The sequence below is a fragment of the Oncorhynchus clarkii genome, chromosome 16 (genome assembly GCF_045791955.1).
Source record: "Oncorhynchus clarkii lewisi isolate Uvic-CL-2024 chromosome 16, UVic_Ocla_1.0, whole genome shotgun sequence".
In the NCBI taxonomy this organism is placed as follows: domain Eukaryota; kingdom Metazoa; phylum Chordata; class Actinopteri; order Salmoniformes; family Salmonidae; genus Oncorhynchus; species Oncorhynchus clarkii.
The window spans coordinates 4,788,815-4,803,538 of NC_092162.1; the positions used below are offsets into that span (position 1 = coordinate 4,788,815).

Below are 14,724 nucleotides of genomic sequence, written 5' to 3' on the forward strand. Positions count from 1 at the left end.
TGTAATGTGTCATAAAAACGCACTGGGTGATGAATCTGTTCTATTTGTTCTATGTCTATGATTTTGGTACGCCCTGTTCATTTCAATGGGCTCGCACCTCATCCGATCCAACTCTTCTGCCTTGGTTAGCTGCTGCTGTGCTTGTAACTGGCTAGCGTTAGCTACTAAGCTCCTGCTTATCGTGTTTTTTTGTGTGTGACGATTTTGGAGGGACTATATTGTATTTTCTACCTGGGAATCATACAAGACCTCGGATATAATACGAAGATTTTGTCCATTTGGATCGTGGTGTTCGCTGGTCTTGACTGCGTATCAAACAGCAGGTAAATCCATCGCTTATGCAGCGGCGTAAATCACAGCCATTCACAGCGTTAGTTACGCAAAAATCGTGAGCTGGGTAGCTACCTAAAAACTATATCGGGAAACTGTCATAAAACGTTTTTTTTTTGTTGATAGAAATCTAGCAAGCTACCGTCTAGCTGAACTTAAATCCGTGAAATAGCACGGCAACGTTAGGTTAACGAGCGAAGTAACCGGATAACGTCTCCAGCCTTGCCCTGCTATTTATCTAACATATCGTAAGGATCTGACAGACAAAAATGGGTGAGACGTGTTTTATGTTGACTAAGGTTACCCAGTGAGAGAGTAAACAGAGAAAAGACAGCTCAGGATTATTGCAATGTACATTACAAATCAGCGTGTCTTTTTAGTTGTAGCCATCGATGGCCAAGAAAGACAGCTACAGTAACGTTATAACCTAAATCAAAGAGGGTTTGGACGATGGCTCATCCACAGATTAGTGATGATAATAGGTAGCTAACACGGCCTAATCCTTACAATGAACACTGTTCACACCCTGGTTTCATCTTGTGCTGCTACCGTTATCGTCACTCGGCGTGTATTTGATTATTACTTTTCATTATTAACTACTTGTTTTAGTTCTCTATTTCTACATTGTCTTTCTCTCTGCATTGTTGGGGAAAGGGCCCGTATAAGTAAGCGTTTCTACACCTGTTGTTAACGAAGCATGAGAATAATAAGACGTTATTTGATCATGCGTTTTATTCGTCATTGCATAGGCCCAACCTGCAGTTTCTATGACAGGTTCGCCAGGGTCCCCGTAATGACAGAGAGGGGAAAGCCGTACCCAGGCTGTCACTCATGCTATGGGAATGCTCTCTCAGGCCAAGGACGGAGAGAATAGCTGAGTGGGCTACTATAATTTAGTACTATTTACGAGTGAAACCAATAACAGATGTAGTTTAGGAACTGTAGCTCTGGTCCAGGGCATTAGTGCGGCTTTTTAATGCTGAGCATTCCTTCACTAACACCTAGGACCAGAGCTACTGAAGCCAATGCTCCTTTGAACGTCCAGTGACAACGAGGATTTCCCCCGATTCAGAGGCTGAATATGAGACGGGCCTGGGGGTTTGGTTTGCCTGGCTACCCAAACTCCTTGCTACGGCACGTCCACGGACATTAGTTTATTATCCGCAATGACTCTGGATCTGAGTACCTCCCCGGACGATTTCTAGAATCCCAGAAACCGGTGTGTTGGGCCAGAGACAGAACATGCGCGGGTAAAAGCGGCGTTTTGAAAATGTACCATTGCCTTTGATACTCTGCATGGTTAGAGATAATCCACTCTCCGATGACATTGTTTTGTCCAACACCCCTAAATTTGACTTCACCATAAACGACTTCAGTGTAGCGAATAGAGCGCACTGCTCTGGTGCTCCAGGTCCTTTCCAACCGCTCTGCTCTGCATTTATTAAAATGACATTTTAACCAACACAATCTATTTTTGTGACTACCTGGACTTGGTTTTGAAGTATTTTGGTTTTGAAATATTGAAACCAAACCATATGATTTCAATGAAAAGTATTTTCATAAACAAGATGAAGAGGTGACTGTAAAGAAGCGCTCATCATTTTCAAATAAACTACATGTCGTATTAAACAGCATATAAACACTCTAAATAAGTCAGGAGCCAGACAGGGAGACAAAGAAGGAAAGAAAATGAATTATTTAGGATATATTATTTCAAGGCTGTAGCCTACAAGCATTTCACTACACCCACAATAACATCTGCTAAACATGTGTATGTGACAAATACAATTAGATTTGATTTACAAATAAATAAATTGTGAACCTTTTCAGGCTGGCAGGGACATTAAGCGCTCAGCTTGTAAACATTTAGTAGTATTAAATCATTCTAGTTGATAAGTTGCACATATAGGCTGTGACTTGAAATACAAATTTAAATGGAAAAAATGACTTTATTAGCCTCCCATCTATAAGGCCTTTTTAATTCATTTTTAGAAACATGCGTTTGGCCAGAATCTGTGGCTTCAGGCTCGTGCGATGGTACCTGGAGAGCAGGCCAGCAGTGCCTGCAGAGCCACTGGGGTTGCTAAACACACTTTAAAAAAAAACAGTGCCTGCAGAGCCACTGGGTATAGATAATAGAATGCAAATGAACGGAACTTTTAAGAGAACCGACTTTTTGTTTTTTTTAAATACTGCCGCCGTGACACACACTTAGCTAGCACACTTTTTGTTAGCATGTAGCATGTAGCATGTAGTATGTGCACCGTCATGCTCCCAGATACTGTGTCTTTTCAACTTCCACAGTGATTCTTTAGTTGTGGACATTACATCACCACACTCCCTCTCTTGCTCTTGGTTCCTCCTCATCTTTTGTAAGTCACCTTGACTTTTCACCTGTGTGTTTTTTATCAGTTTCCTTATGAAAATATTTAGTGAACTCTGTGACCGTAGCTAAAGCAAGGGGCTATAGCAGCACACGAGTAGGCTACAGATGCATTGTGGGCCAGGGCATGCCCTGAACTTGTGAGGTTGGAGCGCATTTGGAGCGGGAGAGAAGGCAGACGCTCCAACTTTTGGCGAAACTCACTCGTTCCACTCCTTTCCCCCACTCTGCTCCGCTCACACACTCTGCTACCATCTAGCAGATGGAGACTGATAGAAGCTGTTTATCTCCATCACTAGCTGGCTACAGCCCAGTACTCTACCCTGCTGCCTCATGTATATAGAGTCATTGAACACTGGTCACTAACAATGTTTACATCGTGTTTTACTCATTTTATATGTATATACTGTATTCTAGTTCATCCTATATAACTACTGCTGTCCACTTCATATGTATATACTGTATTCTAGTCCTAGTTCATCCTATATAACTACTGCTGTCCACTTCATATGTATATACTGTATTCTAGTCATGGTTCATCCTATATAACTACTGTTGTCCACTTCATACTGTATTCTAGTCATGGTTCATCCTATATAACTACTGATGTCCACACCTTTTTTATCCATATACTGTCAATACTATTGATACAAACCATTTTATATAGATATATATTTATTAGTTATTCGGCATTCGATAGATGAAAACGGACTGAAACAGTGAGTGACAAGGGCCTATTTGAACGTTCCAATAAGAAACTTTTGTTTTATTTTATCAAAACATTTTTGCTACACCGTGTGCCATCATGACTCTCTCAAAACGGTCAAAACAAAAATGTTCCAATGCAAGTATTCTACTAGCCAGGCAGGGAAAGAGGGAAAGTAGACTGTCAATTGATGAGGACTTGGCCTATCGGGAAATGGCTGCGGCTATTGACAAAGTCAAAGACAGTCAATAGATTGACAATCTCTGTGTACACAAGGACAGAGTAAAAACCTCCGCATGTTGAAGTAGTGCACAGTTCGACTAGGCTGCCTGTGGTTGTTTGGCATGCATAATGACCTGTAGATCAATGACTGGCAGGGTTTTCGTTAGCTGGCAATTGACAGATTTTTGGCCAATTAAACAAAATTATAATAATTTGAAAGGCCAATCAATTAAACTGTTGCCGGGCAAAATTACTGGGACAAAAAAAAGATCTAAATGCAAAATAATGCTTTTTATTCATTGATGGAAATGCCAGTCTATGTATATACATTTGACCTTCATGCTTATTGGTCTTTTGGTTAATCTGCATAATTAAAATTGGCCTGTTTTTGTATCATCACGTATCTTATTTATCCAACGTAACTATCACACGTGCACAGCATACAGAGCCTATTTTGAGCGGGGTTTCTCCTCCTGCTCAGCTGCTCGGCTGCCGGAGTAAAACACGTGCTTTAATAAGCCCATTCATTGCGTAACGATCATAAATGCAATTGCGTGCAAACGTTTTAAAAGGAGATACTATTTTTTTTATTTCTCAACTGGCAATAATTGAAGAACGCCTCCCAATTCATCGTTCACGTGCAGGCAACAGTCTATCAGAGCGTGGCACCTACCACTTTACAATGTGAGCTGGAGGTCGTATGCATTTTGAAAACATACCTAATTGTTTGAAACCGGAAGTTTTTAAAATGTTTATTTCATATTATGAGTAGCCTATAGGAAAAATCCCACCATGGAAACGTGGAGGCAGTTATTTTATAAAGACTTCATAGGTGGTTGAAGTTTCATGTGTGAGGTTGAAGTTTGGGGAAGCTTTGAATTTATTCTGACCGTTTCCACCATTCTGTGTGCCAGTTGTGATTTTTTTTTCATATCCACATTTTCGTGTTACAGTTTAATTTCAATAATAATGTTTTCATTTCTCAATCATTGTCAAGTGAAGTGGGTTAATCATTTTAAATGTGAATGAAAACGGTACAAATCGAAAAGCAACTGATGCCAGATCACCAGCCTCTGTTATGGACATGCTGATGTATTATATTAAGTTAAAATAAGTGTTCATTTGGTTTAAATGTTCAATTTGGTTTAAATAATGCAAAAACAAAGTGTTGGAGAAGAAAGTAAAAGTGCAATATGTGCCATGTAAAAAAAGCTAACGTTTTAAGTTCCTTGCTCAGAACATGAGAACATATGACAGTTGGTGGTTCCTTTTAATACGAATCTTCAATATTCCAAGGTAAGATGTTTTAGGTTGTAGTTATTATAGGAATTATAGGACTATTTCTCTCTATACCATTTCTATTTCATATACCTTTTGACTGTTGGATGTTCTAATAGGTACTTTAGTATTGCCAGCCTAATCTCGGGAGATGATAGGCTTGAAGTCATAAACAGCGCAATGCTTGGAGCATTGTGAAGAGCTGCTGGCAAATGCAGGAAAGTTCTGTTTGAATGAATGCTTACGAGCCTGCTGCTGCCTACCACCGCTCAGTCAGACTGCTCTATCAAATCATAGACTTAATTATAATATAATAACACACACAAATACGAGCCTTTGGTCATTAATATGGTCAAGTCCGGAATCTATCATTTCGAAAACAAAACTTTTATTCTTTCAGTGAAATACGGAACCGTTCCGTATTTTATCTAACGGTTGGCATCTAAATACATTGCACAACCCTTCAATGTTATTTAATAATTATGTAAAATTCTGGCAAATTAATTACGGTCTTTGTTAGGAAGAAATGGTCTTCACACAGTTGGCAACGAGCCAGGCGGCCCAAACTGCTGCATATACCCAAACTGCTGCATATGCCCTGACTGCTCGCACGGAACGCAAGAGAAGTTACACAATTTCCCTAGTTAAAAGACATTCATGTTAGCAGGCAATATTAACTAAATATGCAGATTTAAAAAAAATATACATGTGTATTGGTTTTAAGAAAGGCATTGATGTTTATGGTTAGGTTCACATTGGTGCAACGATAGTGCTTTTTCCATGAATGCGCTTGTTAAATCACCCGTTTGGTGAAGTAGACTGTGATTCAATGATAAATTAACAGGCACCGCATCGATTATATGCAACGCAGGACAAACTAGATGAACTAGTAATATCATCAACCATGTGTAGTTAACTAGTGATTATGTTAAGATTGATTATTTTTTATAAAGATAAGTTTAATGCTAGCTAGCACCTTACCGTGGCTCCTTGCTGCACTCGCGTAACAGGTAGTCAGCCTGCCACGCAGTCTCCTCGTGGAGTGCAATGTCATCGGCCATAATCGGTGTCCAAAAATGCCGATTACCGATTTGTTATGAAAACTTGAAATCAGCCCTAATTAATCGGCCGTTCCGATTAATCGGTCGACGTCTAATGCCTATTGCCACGCGGGCTGCCCAAATAGGCATGGCCTACGAGCTTGTGATTTTGAAACGATCCACAGCAATTGTTTTCAAGAACCAATGATTCTCGATTCCTCTGTGTTTAAATCATTTACTTCCCTACTTCCCCATTTCTCTCCTGTTCTATTGGTTACCATTTACTTCCCTAGTTCCCCATTTCTCTCCTGTTCTATTGGTTACCATTCCCTACTTCCCATTTCTCTCCTGTTCTATTGGTTACCATTTACTTCCCTACTTCCCCATTTCTCTCCTGTTCTATTGGTTACCATTTACTTCCCTACTTCCCCATTTCTCTCCTGTTCTATTGGTTACCATTTACTTCCCTACTTCCCCATTTCTCTCCTGTTCTATTGGTTACCATTGACTTCCCTACTTCCCATTTCTCTCCTGTTCTATTGGTTACCATTTACTTCCCTATTGGACCCACCGCTATGCCATTTCTCTCCAGTTCTATTGGTTTTCATAATAACTTTTTTTGGTTGTCCAAAAGCCAAAGGAACGATCCTGGTTATATTATCAACCCATCCTGGTTATATTATCAGCCCATCCTGGTTATATTATCAACCCATCCTGGTTATATTATCAGCCCATCCTGGTTATATTATCAGCCCATCCTGGTTATATTATCAACCCATCCTGGTTATATTATCAACCCATCCTGGTTATATTATCAACCCATCCTGGTTATATTATCAACCCATCCTGGTTATATTATCAGCCCATCCTGGTTATATTATCAACCCATCCTGGTTATATTATCAACCCATCCTGGTTATATTATCAACCCATCCTGGTTATATTATCAACCCATCCTGGTTATATTATCAACCCATCCTGGTTATATTATCAGCCCATCCTGGTTATATTATCAACCCATCCTGGTTATATTATCAACCCATCCTGGTCGTATTATCAACCCATCCTGGTCGTATTATCAACCCATCCTGGTCGTATTATCAACCCATCCTGGTTGATTTGGGTGGCAGGGTAGCCTAGTGGTTAGAGCGTTGGACTAGTAACCGGAAGTTTGCAAGTTCAATCCCCCGAGCTGACAAGGTACAAATCTGTTGTTCTGCCCCTGAACAATGCAGTTAACTGTTCCTAGGCCGTCATTGAAAATAAGAATTTGTTCCTAACTGCCTAGTTAAATAAAGGTAAAATAAAAATCAACCCATCCTGGTCATATTAACCCATCCTGGTCATATCATCAACCCATCCTGGTCATATTATCAACCCATCCTGGTCATATCATCAACCCATCCTGGTCATATCATCAACCCATCCTGGTCATATCATCAACCCATCCTGGTCATATCATCAACCCATCCTGGTCATATCATCAACCCATCCTGGTCATATTATCAACCCATCCTGGTCATATCATCAACCCATCCTGGTTGTTGCGTCTTTAGATTCCCCCTCTTTCTAAGAATCTAACAGCTCTTTCACATATGGAACCACTATCAGATGATCTGTTTAGAATGGTGTTCCCCCAGGTGTGCTGTTTAGAATGGTGTTTCCCCAGGTGTGCTGTTTAGAATGGTGTTTCCCCAGGTGTGCTGTTTAGAATGGTGTTTCCCCAGGTGTTCTGTTTAGAATGGTGTTTCCCCAGGTGTTCTGGTTAGAAAGGTGGTTTCCAGCTAATTGCATTATGACAAATGTTTGCTTCATTACACAAGTTGCATGTTCTGTTGAGATGCATTACCATCCTCTAAATGTTCTGTTGAGATGCATTACCATCCACTAAATGTTCTGTTGAGATGCATTACCATCCACTAAATGTTCTGTTGAGATGCATTACCATCCTATAAATGTTCTGTTGAGATGCATTACCATCCTCTAAATGTTCTGTTGAGATGCATTACCATCCTCTAAATGTTCTGTTGAGATGCATTACCATCCTCTAAATGGCATTCCTGTCATTCTGAGAACTGTGGGTAATGGGTTATGCACCCGATGCATGTGGATCTGGTAAATTTCTCAAAATGGCCTCTCAATTTGAAATCTTCCCGGTCAGGTTGTCTGACCGTCACATTTTCCTAACGGAAACCCTGGTCAGTTACGCGCTTAGTTCCACACTGAAGGAGAGGACGCGTCAGTCAAATATGAGGCATTTTCAGAAGGTAGATAGTAAAATGAGCTAAACATGTTTAGTGAACTGACCATTCGTACCGTATGAATCGATTCCTCTGACCGACCGCATGCTACATTTGGATCAGTTGTTTCCCACGGGCTAGAGAGAGAGAGAGAGAGAGAGAGATCTTGCTTTCATGAAAGTTCGATGAGGCTTGCTGTGGCTGTAGGGTCTTTTCCTCTATCTTAATCAGACAAGTTCGAGAACAACATCTTGTTAAAATACAAGCTTCCAACCCCTTTTATCTGTGACTGGGGAAACAGCTTGCTAATGTTCGACTTTAAAAAAAAAAAAACATTTGAGGTCTGCTGTGAAGATCATATCAGACCTCTGTTAGAAAACAGCTCTCAATGTCTCCTCTCACTGCTGTACTGTTGCTGCCCACAAGACTTGTTTACTGTGACTCCATTCTCCATTGTGTAGGAAGACACAGCTGTGAAGATGGGCTGTATTCGTTATGGTGCAACGGAGAAAAAAAATAACAACATTTTGCAACAGAAAGCAACAACAACAAAAAAAATCGAGTGTTTATTGGTACAAGGTTAAGACCCTCCCCCCCCCCCCCCCCCCCTTTTTTTTTGTTGTTGCCTGTTTTCTTCAAGCACAGCTAGAGCACTGGAAATGATTTCAAACACTTTGAAGCCAGGTGTTCACGTAATATCAGTCGGGTTTGCTTGGTCATATATGAACATGAACATAAACATGACCTAATCATATCGTTATTGCTGTTCTGTTCTGTATCATGTAGGTCATGTTAAAAAGGGATTGTGACTAACGGGTTGCATTTAGAAAGTAACCTACTCAACTCTGATTTATAAGTGCATAGTGAGAGACGTTCATTACTTCAAGGTTATTATCCTGTTATAGACTGAGTGTAAAAAAACATTAGGAACACCTGCTCTTTCCATGACACAGACTGACCAGGTGAATCCAGGTGAAAGCTATAATCCCATATTGATGTCACCTGTTAAATCCACTTCAATCACTGTAGATGAAGGGGAGGAGACCTGGTTAAAGAAGGATTTTTAAGTCTTGAGACAACTGAGACATGGATTGTGTATGTGTCCCATTCAGAGGGTGAACGGACAAGACAAAATATTTAAGTGCCTTTGAACGGGGGTATGGTAGTAGGTGCCAGGTGCACAGGTTTGTGTCAAGGACTGCAACGCTGCGCTCCTGACAACATGTGCTGCCATAGAATGAATAAAACTGCGTAGACATTCCAGTCAATCATGGCATAATGGGTTGACTGGTGGCTATTGCGAGTGTGCCGATAGAAACAAAGCAGGACGTAAAAGCAGGAAGTGTACCCATCAATGTGCTGTCGTTTTGTTGATTCAACATACATTCTATTGCATGCGCCACATCACTTAACATCATTTGAATGAACATTCTACATCACCATGGAAATGATTGCATCACAATACCAGGCAGCCATTGTGAGTGGACCCATGCGTTTTACAAGACACATTTCCAGTCTTAGAGGTTCCAAGCCTGTTCTGTTTATTCTATTTCTATGTTTACTGCTGTTGCATTGTTGGCGGTGTTGCCTAGGCAACTGAAGATTAGTTTGCTACAAGACCTTGCTTGTTTCAGCAAGGAGCAGCAAAGCCTCATCATGTTGTTAAGAGTCCATGTTACCACAGAAATGGACTCAACCGCACGCATCAGTGCCTGGCTGTACCCTCTTCAAATCCAAATCAAATTTTATTGGTCACATTGACATGGTTAGCCGATGTTAATGCAAGTGTAGCGAAATGCTTGTGCTTCTAGTTCCGACAGTGCAGTAATATCTAACAAGTAATCTAACAATTCCCCAACAACTACCTAATACACACATCTGAAGGGATGGAATAAGAATATCTACATATAAATATGGATGAGCGGCATAGGCATGGTTCAGTAGATGGTATAAGGTACAGTATATACATATGAGATGAGTAATGTAAGATATGTTAACATTATTAAAGTGGCCAGTGATATGAGTCTCTATGTTGGCAGCAGCCTCTCTGTGTTAGTGGTGGCTGTTTAGCAGTCTGATGGCCTTGATAGAAGCTGTTTTTCAGTCTCTCGGTCCCAGCTTTGATGCACCTGTACTGACCTCGCCTTCTGGATGATAGCGGGGTGAACAGGCAGTGACTCGGGTGGTTGATGTCCTTGATGTTGAATGCTGAGCTGTAGTCAATGAACAGAATTCTTAGATAGGTATTCCTCTTGTCCAGATGGGATAGGTCAGTGTGATGGCGATTGCATCATCTGTGGACCTATTGGGGCGGAATGCAAACTGAAGTCGGTCTAGGGTGGCAGGTGAGGTGATATGATCCTTGACTAGCCTCTCAAAGCACTTCATGATAACAGAAGTGAGTGCTACGGGGCAGTAGTCAAATCAAATTGAACATTTCTAGGCTGATGATAATCTAGAATAGGGCAGAATAGGAGCTATTGGCCTTGTGGGTCAATTCATAGCCTGTCAATCATTTAAGGACATCAACATTACTGCTGTACAAAGCTAGGTCTTGAGTTAGCCTAGTAACACAGAGGTTTATACCACAAAGCAGGATCAAGGAGTTAACCTGCTAACTTGCCTAAATATTATAATGTTTGATAGTCTTTTAAAAAAATAAAATAAAATAGGCATGGTCTACTTAATTCAACACCAAGAAAACATATCTAAATGTAGCTTTCTTTTACAAACCAGAAAATCTATAGTTATTTCTGGTAGCTGGCTAACTCATTGATCATGCTTTGTAATAGATCCGTCTGGATTACCACGATGTCACACAACTGGAGGCTAATCAGTTGAGTGTTTTTAGAAAACCTTCAAGATATTTGATAAGGGTCCAATCCAGCCGTACAGGCGGTGAATCTCTTCCGGCCCACACTGGGGGAGACTTCTAGTTGAAGTGAAGTGACCAAAGAAATAAACACACTGTTTTTATCAAAATTAAAGTGACCCACTTTTTTTATGCTTATGTTAAGGTACAATCTGTAATATTTACAGCTGTTAAACCTCAAATGGTCATTTCATTTACCTGAACACTCATATTATGCAAGACAAGAGGTTAGCAGTCTTTTCAAACAACCGTAGGCCTATATTTTGGGGTTATGATGGGGCAAGACAGTTAGGCTATATTTGGCTCATAAGGCATGTTCTTGAAGACTGCCTACTTCTTGTTTTGTATAGTTGGACTGATAGAGCAGTTGTTATTTGAGGTGATCTGGCCCGCGCAGCTGTCTGTCTAGATGGCCTGTCTGTCTAGATTGGCTGTCTGTCTAGATTGGCTGTCTGTCTAGATGGCCTGTCTGTCTAGATTGGCTGTCTGTCTAGATTGGCTGTCTGTCGAGATGGCCTGTCTGTCTAGATGGCCTGTCTGTCTAGATTGGCTGTCTGTCTAGATGGCCTGTCTGTCTAGATTGGCTGTCTGTCTAGATTGGCTGTCTGTCGAGATGGCCTGTCTGTCTAGATGGCCTGTCTGTCTAGATGGCCTGTCTGTCTAGATGGCCTGTCTGTCTAGATGGCCTGTCTGTCTAGATGGCTCTCACTCTGGTCCCAGCTGACTCTCACTCTGGTCCCAACTGATTCTCACTCTGGTCCCAACTGATTCTCACTCTGGTCCCAACTGATTCTCACTCTGGTCCCAACTGATTCTCACTCTGGTCCCAACTGATTCTCACTCTGGTCCCAACTCTCAACCAGACGGTTCAAAACAAACAGATTGAGAACCAAACTAGTTAGTAGGCTGCATCGATACTTGAGTGGTAGGTCTACTGTCCTGACTGGTAGGCCAACAGGCTGTCACAGGTTTATAGGCCCACAGGCTACAGGTTTATAGGCCAACAGGCTGTCACAGGTTTATAGGCCAGCAGGCTGTCACAGGTTTATAGGCCAACAGGCTGTCACAGGTTTATAGGCCAACAGGCTGTTACAGGTTTATAGGCCAACAGGCTGTTACAGGTTTATAGGCCAACAGGCTGTTACAGGTTTATAGGCCAACAGGCTGTTACAGGTTTATAGGCCCACAGGCTACAGGTTTATAGGCCAACAGGCTGTTACAGGTTTATAGGCCAACAGGCTGCTACAGGTTTATAGGCCCACAGGCTGTTACAGGTTTATAGGCCAACAGGCTGTCACAGGTTTATAGGCCAACAGGCTGTTACAGGTTTATAGGCCAACAGGCTGTCACAGGTTTATAGGCCAACAGGCTGTTACAGGTTTATAGGCCAACAGGCTGTTACAGGTTTATAGGCCAACAGGCTGTTACAGGTTTATAGGCCAACAGGCTGTTACAGGTTTATAGGCCAACAGGCTGTTACAGGTTTATAGGCCAACAGGCTGTTACAGGTTTATAGGCCAACAGGCTGTTACAGGTTTATAGGCCAACAGGCTGTTACAGGTTTATAGGCCCACAGGCTGCTACAAATACTCCTTCAAGAGATGGTTCACTCCACTCAAAACATGTATTCCACTGTATGAGTATTCCACTGAACAAACCTTTTCTTAGCCTCATTGTTCTTCCATTCTATCAAGCCCGGGGATGGGCATCTCCAGTCCTCTGGTCGTGTCCCACTTTTCCCCCATCCCTAGCAAACAGCTGATTTTAAACAAATTGCCTTCTAAACTGAAGCTCATGATTAGTTGATTATTGGAGTCAGGTGTGCTGGCTGGGGCAAAAGAGACAACTCCAGTCCTCGGGGGCCTGATTGGGTTCACTCCAAACCTAATCTAACACACCTGATTGGGTTCACTCCAAACCTAATCTAACACACCTGATTGGGTTATCTACAAACCAAAACTAATACACCTGATTGGGTTCACTCCAAACCTAATCTAGTTGATTCTAATAATTAGCTGGTTGATAAGATGAACCAGGTTAGTTACAACTGGCGTTGGAGTTATAACCTACAGGAGGGTAGTTCTCCAGGAACAGGGTTGGAGTTCAAACCTACAGGTGGGTTTCTCTCCAGGAACAGGGTTGGAGTTAGAACCTACAGGAGGGTAGCTCTCCAGAAACAGGGTTGGAGTTAAAACCTACAGGTGGGTTTCTCTCCAGGTTTCTCTCCAGGAACAGGGTTGGAGTTAAAACCTACAGGAGGGTCTCTCTCCTGGAACAGTGTTGGAGTTATAACCTACAGGAGGGTAGTTCTCCAGGAACAGGGTTGGAGTTCAAACCTACAGGTGGGTTTCTCTCCAGGAACAGGGTTGGAGTTAGAACCTACAGGAGGGTAGCTCTCCAGAAACAGGGTTGGAGTTAGAACCTACAGGAGGGTAGCTCTCCAGGAACAGGGTTGGAGTTAAAACCTACAGGTGGGTTTCTCTCCAGGTTTCTCTCCAGGAACAGGGTTGGAGTTAAAACCTACAGGAGGGTCTCTCTCCTGGAACAGTGTTGGAGTTAGAACCTACAGGAGGGTAGCTCTCCAGGAACAGGGTTGGAGTTAAAACCTACAGGAGGGTCTCTCTCCAGGAACAGGGTTGGAGTTAAAACCTACAGGAGGGTTTCTCTCCAGGGACAGGGTTGTGGACGCCCGATCTAGCTTATCCCCCCCAGCCCACAACACAGATTATTTTGAGCCAGTCAGGCCAGTAGACGAGCAATCAGCCCATTGACTCTACCCATCTAGCAGACGGTGAATTTAGTTTAACCAGGGCTCAGCATGTGATTGTCTCCCCCATTGCCTCCATGCTCCTTTTGTTTGTACTGTTGTGAGAATCTCTGGCAGAACGTGGCGGTGGTGTCATGGCAACCGGCTCAGGTCAGGTGGGCTAGCTTGGTGACGGTGGTAGCCCAGTCACACTGTTTCCATGCGGAGTCATTCACAGGGTGCACTTACCAGGCCTGTATATCTGTGGTACCTAGCCTGTATATCTGTGGTACCTAGCAAAAGTATTCATCCCCCTTGGCGTTTTTCCTATTTTGTTGCATTACAACCTGAAATTTAAATTGATTTATATTTGGATTTCATGTAATGGACAAACACAAAATAGTGAAATGAAGAAAAAAACAAGTTGTTTAAAAAATGTAAAATATGGACAAGTGGTGCGTGCAACCAATTACCTTCAGAAGTCACATAATTAGTTAAAGTCCACCTGTGTGCAATCGAAGTGTCACATGATCTCAGTATATATATAGACCTGTTCTGAAAGGCCCCAGAGTCTGCAACACCACTAAGCAAGGGGCACTACCAAGCAAGTGGCACCATGAAGACCAAGGAGCTCTCCAAACAGGTCAGGGACAAAGTTGTGGGGAAGTACAGATCAGGGTTGGGTTATAAAAAAATATCAATATCTTTGAACATCCACGGAGCATCATTAAATCCACGATTAAAACATTTGATGAATATGGCACCACAACAAACCTGCCAAGAGAGGGCCGCACACCAAAACTCAGGGACCCAACACCTCTCATCACCCCGAAAACACAATCCCCACAGTGAAGCGTGGTGGTGGCAGCATCATGCTCTGGGTCAGAATTGAAGGAATGATGGATGG

At 42.1% G+C, this 14,724-nt stretch overlaps 1 protein-coding gene across 5 annotated transcripts in view; it reads left to right on the forward strand.

Annotated features, from left to right (window-relative positions):
- The first annotated feature begins 79 nt into the window (after window positions 1-79).
- The window catches only part of LOC139367882 (CSC1-like protein 2), a 96,410-nt gene continuing 81,765 nt past the window's right edge, over window positions 80-14,724 (forward strand). For 2 of the 5 annotated variants that reach the window (XM_071106234.1, XM_071106237.1), the window contains exon 1: window positions 107-323. The gene's annotated coding sequence lies outside the window, so the exon portion shown is untranslated. Of the gene's footprint in view, window positions 324-365; window positions 604-14,724 lie in introns of those variants that run through there. The other 3 variants (XM_071106235.1, XM_071106238.1, XM_071106236.1) reach the window with 3 other exon arrangements.